At 35.5% G+C, this 11477-nt stretch overlaps 1 long non-coding RNA gene across 1 annotated transcript in view; it reads left to right on the top strand.

Annotated features, from left to right (window-relative positions):
* Window positions 1-11233, top strand: part of LOC131381863 (uncharacterized) — a 29151-nt gene extending 17918 nt beyond the window's left edge. The window contains exons 4-5 of the long non-coding RNA XR_009210875.1: window positions 8137-8267; window positions 11036-11233. This is a non-coding gene — a long non-coding RNA (uncharacterized LOC131381863). The remainder of the gene's footprint in view (window positions 1-8136; window positions 8268-11035) is intronic.
* Window positions 11234-11477: the final 244 nt, after the last annotated feature.

Consider the following 11477-nt stretch of genomic DNA (forward strand, 5'->3'; position numbering starts at 1 on the left):
ATGTTATGTGACATTCTTGGATGTGTGGATTCATATCTTTCATTTTGATAAAAAAAAAAAAAGAACCACCATTATTTTTTCAAATATTTTTTCTGCCTCATTCTTTCTTATCTTTATCTGGGATCTCAATTATACAAAAGTTAGACCCTTTGTGTTATTGTGTTATTTCACACATCTTCTGTACTCTGTTTTTTTTTGTTTTTGTTTTTGTTTTTGTTTTTTTGACAGAGTTTTGCTCTTGTTGCCCAGGCTGCAGTACAATGGTATGATCTCAGCTCACTGCAGCCTCTGCCTCCCAGGTTAAAGTGATTCTCTTGCCTCAGCTTACTGAGTAGCTGAGATCACAGGCATGTGCCATGACCCTCCGCTAATTTTGTATTTGTAGTACAGACAGAGTTTCACCATATTGGTCAGGCTGGTCTTGAACTCCTGACCTCAGGTGATCTGCTTACCTCTGCCTCCCAAAGTGCTGGGATTACAGGTGTGAGCAACCATGCCCAGCCTGTTCTTTTCATTTAAAAAAATTTTAATTTATTTTACCTTCACCTTGTTTTTTAAATTGTGTCATTTCTATTGCACTATCTTCAAGCCAATGATTCTTTTTTCAAATATACCAAAATTTTATAATAAGATCATCAGGCATTTTTAAATGTCTGTTACTATATTTTATTATATTACCTTAGTTTCTCATCTGTGTTTTTTTCTGAAGAGCACCATGTATTCCTATTGTCCTTTTCTATTATATCAGAGGTTGGTAAACAACAAGCCATAGACCATTCAGCTGTTCTCATAAATAAATTCTTATTGGGATACAGCCCTGTTCATTTATTTATGTTTTTATCTATGGATGCTTTTTAGCTTAATGGAAGGGTCGAATAATTGTGGGATATGTTGCATGGCTCTTCAAACTAAACATGTACTTCTCCTTGAAGAAAAATTTTACCAAAACCTGCACTAAGCTAACTAACTACACATATGAAGAAAGCCATTTAAGATCAATGAGACCTTAGCCAAGTATATGTTAGAACTTTCAGCCTATCCTTGCCTTGCAATATTATTAATTAAGTAAACGTGTAATTATTTTGTTATGCAGCAAAATCTGGCTGGTATACCAACGAGCAATAGTTAGATCACAGAAGTTAGAAAAATCAAGCATTTACAATGAAGTAGAAAGTAAAAAAACACCAACCGTGGGCCAGGCACAGTGGCTTACACCTGTAATCTCAGCACTCTGGCAGGCCAAGGTGTGCAGATCACCTGCGATCAGGAGTTCAAGACCAGCCTGGTCAACATGATGAAACCCCATCTCTACTAAAAAATACAAAAATTAACTTTGTGTGGTGGCAGGCACCTGTAATCTCAGTTACTTGGGAGACAACAAAAAAATAAGTTGTGTGTTGAAAAACCACATTTTTAAATGAATAAATGGTCTAGTGGAGTAATAGAATGAACTGACATGGATGAAAGAGACTTAAGAGACCTATCATCCAAATGCAATAAATAAACTTATTTGAATTTTGATTCATATTAATTGACTACACAATTATATTTTAAGAAATTGGATAAAACATATGAACTTTTTTATAGATTATGATAAATGAGAATTTTAGTTTGTTAGATGTAATAACAATTTAGGGCTTCTTAAACAAGTCCACCCATTAGAGGTACATACCATAGTATTTAAAGATGAAATTATAAACTATATGGGATTTCTTTTAACATATTCTAGCAAAAACAATTGGGGTAATACATAAAAGAACAGAAATATGTGGATAGTTGTTGAATTTAAATTATTAGATACATATGGATTAATTATACATTTGCTTTATTTTTATATATGGTTAACAATGTCAAAAACAAAAATTCAAAAATTGTATACATACATATATTCCTACACATATACATATATGGAACAATAGGAAACAATGGAAAAAGGATTACATGGAATAAAGCCTGTAATCCCAGCACTTTGGGAGGCCAAGGTGGGTGGATCCTGAGGTCAGGAGTTCAAGACCAGCCTGGTCAACATGTTGAAACCCAGTCTCTACTAAAAATTCAAAAATTAGCCGGGCGTGGCAGGCATGGTGGCATGCACCTGTAGTCCCAGCTACTCAGGAAGCTGAGGCAGGAGAATTGCTTGAACCTGGGAGGCAGAGGTTACAGTGAGCCTAGATCGCACCACTGCACTCCAGCCTGGGTGACAGAGGGAGACTCTGTCTCAAAAAAAAAAAAGCTATCTAAGGGGCTGATAAAAGACTATGTCTTGAAAGACATTTTTAGCAAAATATCTCAATATATAATTAAAGTATCAATAAAAACCTAAGTTACAAAGCTCTCCAAACATTATCATGATGAATACACTAATGCTATTCTCCTAGACATGTTTGAAATAGGGGCATTGCTATGATGAATGACTAGCAAGTAGGACAACCTATAAGAAAGGCACACAAAATTAATACTTTAAGGCTATATTGCATTTGGCAATGCAGATAATCTATTGGGTATGGGTAGAATACTACAAATAAATGCTTCATTATTTTGCATGAGTAAAATTGTAAAAGCAAAAAAGAAGTCTTCACTGATCAGATTTTAAAGCATATTATATTTTATTTGTTTCTATTTTCTCCTTCTTGCAGGTAAACAAAGTTTATCTGTTTCTTGAGGTTACACTTGGGTAGAGCATTGGTTGGGAAGATTCTCAATCAATTATGCTCACTGGAATGAAACAAGAACAGAAGTGTACCTTCCCCTGCCTTTTAGATATTCAATTATGTTTATTTGTTTAGTTCCTAGTCCTTGTTTGAATGTGGACTATTGAATACAGGGCAACATTTAAATGACCAAGAGAGACTAAACTAATTTATATTTAAATCTAATGACAGTCAGATAGTCCATAGAACGAGAGCCCAGGTTTGCATGGGCTGTGTGAATCGCAGGTTTTCTGAGGATGAGGGAAATATCGGAGAGACATGAACTATTTCTGTGAAGATTCAGGGACATTCAGGTGAATAAAGGTGATTGTAGGTCATTTTTCTGTGAGTCATAAGTTGCTATTTTATTGAGACGCCCTTGGTAAAGCTGCAGTTAACATTTAAGTTGCTGTTTGATTGTTCTGTTTGTATCATACTGGTTTTTTTTGAATGTGATATTGTTTTGAGACAGGTTACAAGGTAGCCCAGTTTTATTCAAGTTAGAGGAAAGTCTGTCCTTCTAAGTTCTGAGTATAGGTTATCTGTTGGTCTATGTTTAGGGTTCTTCTGAGTTCTTATTTTGTTTTATTGTCTTTATCCATCTTTTAATGAAAACTAAAGAAAGGCTGTTTTCCAAATGTGATTTTAAAACACAATTTTAAAGTCTTCTTCTCTAGCCTAGATTATTTCTTACGATTTAAACCATAATCACAAAAATCGCCAAAGTCCTTTGCAAACATTGTTTATTAATTTTCTAGTTACAGAACAAAAATATTAATGCTACTTTAAAACACAGATTTTGATTTTTTTTCTCAAAGCAAAGTCTGTCTATTTTGCAGATACCCCATCATAAATCACTGCTATTTGGAATAGTCACATCCATCATTTGACCTTTCTACTGTATATAACATGACAACAAAAATCATGCTCCAAAGAGATAATATTCTCATGAAGTTCTGTGTCCTATTACAGTATTTGGTTTTTAAAATCAGTGAACTCTCACTTCAACATTTTACTAATAACAAGTGGCTAATACTTGAAAACAACAGAAATGATCTTTTTCTGCCCTACGTTAATCCCTGTGTAAAGGACAAACAAGTGTTTTATCATAAACCAATCCAAGAATGTAACCATGATCTAAAATATACTAACAATTAAACAATAATTCAGAGGCTTTGATTTTAAGTACTCTGTGTGGAACAGATTAAAAGAATGCCATCCATGTATTCCAGGAGAAAACCAATTAAGCCAACCATATAATGAGCAATGATGCTCTCTCACATCTGCCAGCAAAAACAATCAACTTAATCTATTATAGACTAGTATGTTTCTACTCAGCATTCTATATGGGTGACTTAAATCAACAAACCAAGTGCACAGAACCAACACTTGGTTATATGTCTGTGAAGTAAGAGCTTTAAGAACCAAAAGTCTTTCAAATGGTTTATGGCCAGTGCTTTAGATCTTGGGTCAAAGTAAGAAGAAAGAAAACTTACAATATTTTTCATGCCATATTTTCTGGATATTTGTCCTCATCTTATAGTCCTAATATTATCTTTTAGTCAATTTGAGAAAATGTTATAAACTTTTCAAAAAGTAAGGAGCTTAGTTGATAGGCACTGAGTTCCGCATTTTCCTAATAATTGGATTTTTTCCCTGAAAATTAAGACTGAAAGTATCATTGATGTGTTATCTGTTGTTCATTTACTCCAACACTTAGATTTTTACACAGTCTTCGAACTAATTTTATTTAAATCTTTAAAATTATTTCTGGAAGACCTTGTCATCTCTGAGTGATTTTTTTTTGCTTTGGAGGGGGGTATCAGTACTGCATTAATAATCCAAATCATGATTCATAAGGCAGAGTCATTATTCTATCTTTAGGAACCAAAGAACATGTAAATTGGGGATATTTATATTTAGTCTCAGTTTCTCCAGGCCAAACGAAGAAATGAGAAATGAAACATGTAACTTTCAGCCGTACCCTTAATACCTTTGCTCCTCAGGCTCCCCGGGACCTGACATAAATAAATGGATTTCCAGCAACTCCAATAAGGCAAATAAAAGCAAACTAAAATTAGCATTCATTCATTCATACTCTCAACAAATATTTATCGAGTGCCTTCTGCATTCTCAGCACGATTTTGAAATAATGCATAAATGTGCAATGTTATAACCAGATTTTCATATTAACTTTTCCACTTGGTGTATGATTTTCCTTCAGTTCATTAATCTAAGCCTAGTTTTCAGGGCCAAATAATAAAAACCTAAGAGATCTCATGAGAAGCATGTGTGTGTGTGTGTATGTGTGTGTGTAAAACATACAGCCCAAAATTTAATAGGTATATAAGTATATTCTTGGTTTCTTCATTTGGGAAACTGCCAATCATGATAAAGATATATGAGCATTTTGGCTATAATCTTACCAACTTTATATTAGCACTTTCTCATCACCTGAGGTATTATATCAAATAGTATTTCACTGCATTATTGCTTTATGTATCTATTTCACATTCTTATATGATGAAAATACAACTTAAAAAATCTTTATTCATTATTTATGATTATATCTTTAAGTATATGTATATTAAATATTTGTCATCTTCCTATTTTTCTATAATCCTATTTAAGGGTGTGCCACATGTTTAATTTCACTTATTTGAACATTTATTAATGTATATATTTATTAAGATATTTATATTTATAGTTTATTCCTGATTTATAGTTTATTCTTATTAATGTATTCTTATTATTCTTCTTGATTAAGATGTTACTTTTATTGATTTTATCTACACATTTTGTAAATAGTTAAATATAAAAAAACGCAACATGTATGATCCATGAAGCCACTGCTTCTGCCTACCTTAGTGATTCCATACAACACCACAAAAGCAACAACTTAAGGTCAAAATGAATAAGCTGATCATTGTTGTAGGACTTTGTTCAGTGAATTGTGGAGTATTCTGATAGCAGCCAATAAAAGAGAAGATGAAAGCATTATATGTGTGTAATATTATGAAGGGCTGCATTTATAATTTTGATTGAGAAAAATATCCAACGTTAAATAGTTTTAACAGTATACAAGTCTCCTTTATAAACATACTCATTCTTTTTTCAAACACTTGCATGAAGTACACTAAATTTATAAGAAAAAATGTTGACTACGGTTTTACTTTAAGTATTATGATGACTATTATTATATATGCTACATTTCATTGTCTAAATTATGCTAGGCAGGCGCGTTACATGCAATAACTAATTCATTAGTAAAAATGGTGTATTGTGAACATACTAGATTTTGATGACGTTCTAAGGTCAAAGGAATATTTGGTAGTTTTTAAATTTTATAAATAATAAAAGCATTATTTAAAATAATGCTGTGGTAAGCATCTTTGCTATAAGCATTTTTGTATGTATTATGTATATTTTTCTTAGAAAATATTTTTAAAAGAATCAGCAGGGCCAGATTTATTTGGTGCATCACCATACCCTATATGCTGCTTTACCCATTACTGCCAAAGCATGCTCCCACACTAACATACTAACAATCTCATAGTTTTAAGGTGACACATTCTCTATTTTCTCTGTGATAGAAAATCTTTTTATATTCATGGCTAGCCTTATTTCTTTTTCTACAAACTACCTGTTCAAGTATTCTTGAGGTCTCATTCAGTAGTTAATTTGCAACCTTTATATTCTCAAGTAAATAATATTTTATAGTCTTTTGTTATAACACGTTCAAAAGAAAAAGAGAGCAGTATTTGAAATTATCTTGCATATATTTGTGTTGTTATTTAACTAAAGTCTTAAGATATCCTTTAAATTTCAAAAATTAAAAAAACTTTATATTACAATTTTTGTTTATATTTATTATAGTTATCAGGTTGTTATATTTACATTATTTTAAGATGCTTTGTGTGTTTATTTTTAACAATGAAACCAATTGTTGATGTATCTCATATATTACGTTTCAAATACAATAACTTAGATGTAGTTTAGCTATAAGAAATGCTGTATATGTCAATTGCATCTATTATGTTACATCTGTCATAGTCACCATGTCCTTAGCAATATAACACATGGATAAAGTACGATTACATAAATCTCACGGGCAGGGACATTTGTTTATAACTGTCTATTTTTGGTGATTTTTATTCTTGCCCCATATGGAGTGGGTACTGTCTATCAAGTGAGACTTGGCAGTAGCTGTAGGAGCAGCAGCATCAAGAGTGAGCACACTGATGAAAAGAGAAGAGGAGCTGCAGATCAGATTTCTTCAGGAGGAGGAAGGAAGTAATAGGTCAAGGGAAGAAGAAGCAGCAGACAGAGAAAAACTGGCCAGAGCAGTAGCAGAAGATCTAAGGAGGATGGGGAAGCAGAGGGCTTTATAAAAAGCATCATGAACAGTGTTGTGAGCTGAAGGGAGTTTGAACGCAGGGGAGACTCAGAGTGCCTGGAATAAGCAACAAAGAGGTTCATAAGCCAAGTGGAATGAGTCAGTCATGAGACAGTAAGGACACCTGAAAGACCACACTCTTTGGAGAAGTATGCCAAAGAAGAGAGGGTGATGTGGAATCAGGGAGAGAGACACTGGGAGAAGAGCCTCTCTTCTTGAAAAGGCACATGGAGAAAGAGGGAGGCATGGATAAACGTGGTTTATTTTTCCTGGGCCCTGGGAAGTTAAAGGAGTTCCCACCAGATGGTCCTGACTTAATGAGATAATTTAGTGGTGCGAAGGAAGGCTGAGAAGAACGTTGCAAGTCTGCGGGTACTGAAGGGAAGAGAGAGGCCCCACCAGCAGCTGAGAACCACGTGTAGTGAGCATGAATTTGTACTGGGCTGATTTTCGTGATTACAGGATTTTTTTTAGCATTGAAGAACTGAATGTTTAGTGTTCTGCTATCCTGGAGATAAGAACAGAGAAGGCAACGTGGATGTTAAGCTAGAGCTGTGTATGAGAGTTATTGCAAACAGAGGAAGAAAGGCAAGTTTAAGTGAAATAGTCACTCGGATGGGATGACCAGTCGTAGTGTCTACAACTGATAGGACTTGGAAATTGACTAAGGAAACTGATGACCAGGGAGGAAACAAAGTCATTCGAGGGAGCAGTGGTCTGAAGAAGTTTATGGGGAGTGAGAACTTGAAGCTCACCTAACAGCGGGGTTGTAAGGCTATGGTCAAGATGCTGGACTCTGAGGTTCTGATGACAAGGTTCAGTGCCTTAGGCCGGGTGACTTAAGAGGAGTGGAGTTGGAGATCAGGAAATCACAGGCTGACACCCTAACGCCAAACTTCAACCCACAGCTCTAAGTTGGGTGGCACTTGCCTGAGGTTTGTGCTGACATCTTTCACAAAACTTCTCATGTCCCTCCCTCTCCCTCGGCCACAGACTGACTTCATCTCCTGTGCCCTCAATGATTTCCTGCATATTCCTGTTTGTTCTCAGGTTCTCAAATCTTTATTTCCATCAAGCATCCAAGAACCTTGACATAAGAACATCAACAGAAAAATGCATCAAACATTAGTTCAAGGACATTGAAAGAAAAACAACTTAAAATAAAGTTACCAATTACACAGGTAAATAATGGATAATACAGAAAGTTTTAACCAACTTCTACCTAAGCTAACAATTTAGATTTCTCCCCGTGCAGTGGTCAGTCTTCCCTGCCAATATTCATCCGGTCATCAAATTATTAGCTACACTGAGTCTAGACACAGAAACCAGGACCTAAGTCCTAAGAATCTCACCATACGACATGCATGGTACGCATCTGGTCCCTGCAAGGTGATCTCAACCCGGTGGCCCATTACTGGCCATCTAAATGGAAGTTAATGTTTCCATGCCATTGTCACTATTCAAAGGACACATGGAGAAATTACAAATGGCTACAATCTTAAGTCATCAGCCCATCTTTTAAAAAGTAAATAAGGCTCTTTTTTTTTTCTCCCAGCTGCTCAGTCACTTTTTGTGACAGAAATACAGTGTCATTATCCTTCAATGTGAACTCCACAGGAAAGCTGAAAATGAACTAAAGAGCCTGGAAAATGTGGCTTGGTCAAGATCTACCTATCGGCAAGCACTCGAGCAATGTCTGAGTGGCCTGGTAATGGAGCCCCTCACAGGGCCTATCACCAGCCCATCACGGGCATCACTCGGAGGCATTTTCCCCTGGAAGTAGCCAGCTCCCTGTTTCTTGAAGTTCAAAAACTAAAGCTTCCATATACCCCACCCTCTCAACAGAGAAGCTGAATGCAAACTGTCCGTGCTAGGAAATGCGGTATCAGTGAGTAATCAAGGGTTCCACGCTTGCTGCCTCAGTATTTCCCTGACTATTCTTTTTTTCTCGCTATCATCCCTTTCTTTTAACTAGAATTCGTTTTCTGAACTATTTTCCGTCACAGATGCTTAACCTTCACTTTGCTTTCCTGAAATGTGGCCTGAAGAATCAGGTCTTTTCAATCTGCTCTATGTGTTTTTCCCCCTTTGCCAACATTAGAATTTGAAAAAACTTTGGGGACTGCATAAAGCTGGCAGGACAGAGCCATCCACACCATATTTCTTTGTTATTTGTGCTTAATATATTGTTGGCAGCCTTGTCTGTTTTAGGTTCTTGGCAGGATTTGGTCTCTCTTCCCTTGGCACTATTCCCTCGTTTTTGAACATGCACGGAAATTTATTTAGAGAGCTTTTCAAGAGTCCATTTTTAGACCCACGGATGTAAAACTCACCAGTCGACCCTGTTCCATCAAACGGCCAAGAAGCAGTCCTTATTGTAATTAATCATTACAATAATCATTAATAATTACTGACGTGCACATAAATTTTGAATCGTAAAAACACAACATATATTTGCAACTTGCATAATGTCTCAGTAAAAATCTTCAGAAGACACTTGTGGCAATGTGCAGAATCTCACTGTGAAGCAGTGGCTGAGAGGCCATGAGGAGGCAGAACGCATTTGACAAAACGCAAAATGCCTTGAAATGCAGAAGAGTTTGGCAACATGCAGCTATGACAGTGAACTCTAGTATTTGTTGCATTTGGTTTTAGCTTATTATAAAGAAAATGTGTTGCAAATCAGGTAGAAGAAGCTGCTCCCTAATAATTAAAGCATGTGTCCTAAAAGGGTAGTCAATTTCTTGACCGGGGGTGAACTTGAGCTGATAGCACATGTCAGTTCACAGGATATAGTACAAGGAGTGAATTTCATCAGTTATATTATACTGTATAAAAAGAGATTTCACCTTGATCACTGCTGTCTGCTTAATGGTTGTTCCAGTTCACATCTCATTTGATTAACAGAAATTTAGAGAAAAAGATTAAAACTGGTGAAAAAATTCATCAAAATGGAAAATCAGTCGCTGGCATCTCTTACCGCAGCCCCACTATACTTGAGCTAACAACTTACAGCCCCTCTCCAACCTATACATAAATCATTCTTCAGAGTTTATTCCAATCATCAAAACCTGCAAGTACATGGATTGTGTACTGCCAAAAGATTCTGTATTGGCATTTAAAATACGAATTTACAAGCTTAAAAATATATACTGCATTAAGGATGTTTATCTCTGTGATGTGGGACTGTTTTCTTTTTGTATTCTTTTGTGTGTAATCCTTTTATAATTGGATGAGCAATATGTAATTTTAAGAAAGTAGAGAATGTCTTTCCTCAAGTGTCAGGAGACTTAACCATCTTAAAATTTAAATCAACTTTTCGTGCAAGAATTTTCCAAACACTTGAGCGATTTTTGACTTAAATCCTAACGTTTCATGACTGAAGGTGTACTTAGCAACTATCCCATGGTGCACGCTCCAAAAACTCTACTCCAATATGCCAGTGAGTATTTTCTACTCCAAACGAATAGTGAACTATGTCCTGTGAGCCCAACTTGACTGGCTCCCTCTTTTCCTATGGCCCACAAGCATATAACAGTTTTCATCTTTTCAAAGGGTTTATTTTAAATGGTTATTTTAGTACCTACACAATCCCTCTGCTTTTGGTATATGTTTGTTTGACAGCAAAACCTAAAACATTTATTTTCTGGCCCTTTAAGAAAGAACTCACTGGTCACTGATGTAACAAAAAGTGGTCCATATTGAAAGAATTGTAGGATACAGTAAGTAAAAACAGAAAAACGATTTTTCACTCAATCCCTCTCACGGCTTCAATGTGCTATTAGGTATTATAACTATAACTAAATTATAACTATAACTATGCATCCTCCCCAAACTATTTGACCATATGGAGTTTCCTCCTGGGCAGGCTTTATGATATATTCAAGGTTATTATGAAGTGTGGTGCATTGTTATTCAACTAAAGGAAGTTTTCTCTGTACCTTTATAGGAATTCATAAAGACAACTTACTACATTCAGGTCCCAGATGCAGCTCTTTATGGAAAATGACATCATGCAAAAGAGTGCCTCTGTCTACTCAGAGTTCACAATCATCTCAAGAAATAAAAGACTCATTTTTTAAAGTGTAGAAATGGTATCTCTCAAAGACATCAGTCATAGAAATAAAAGCCAATAATTAAATTTGGATTGATTCTCTTTTTTCTAGCACACAGCCTTTGGGATGGGGTAGAGAAAGAAGTGCCCTTCCTTACAATGACAGAAAATCAGGCATCTCAGTTTTAAGAACTGCATCTCCTTATCCACAGGGATTGGTAAACAGACTTTTCAAAGTGCTGCTAAGAACTACAAAACTCTTGTATCTTTCGTATGTCAGGCTTTAGAGAGAACAGGGAATGAAGGAGAGCTGAAAAGAACACATGTAAGAGATTGG

The sequence above is a fragment of the Hylobates moloch genome, unplaced genomic scaffold, assembly GCF_009828535.3.
Source record: "Hylobates moloch isolate HMO894 unplaced genomic scaffold, HMol_V3 SCAFFOLD_2, whole genome shotgun sequence".
Classification (NCBI taxonomy): Eukaryota; Metazoa; Chordata; class Mammalia; order Primates; family Hylobatidae; genus Hylobates; species Hylobates moloch.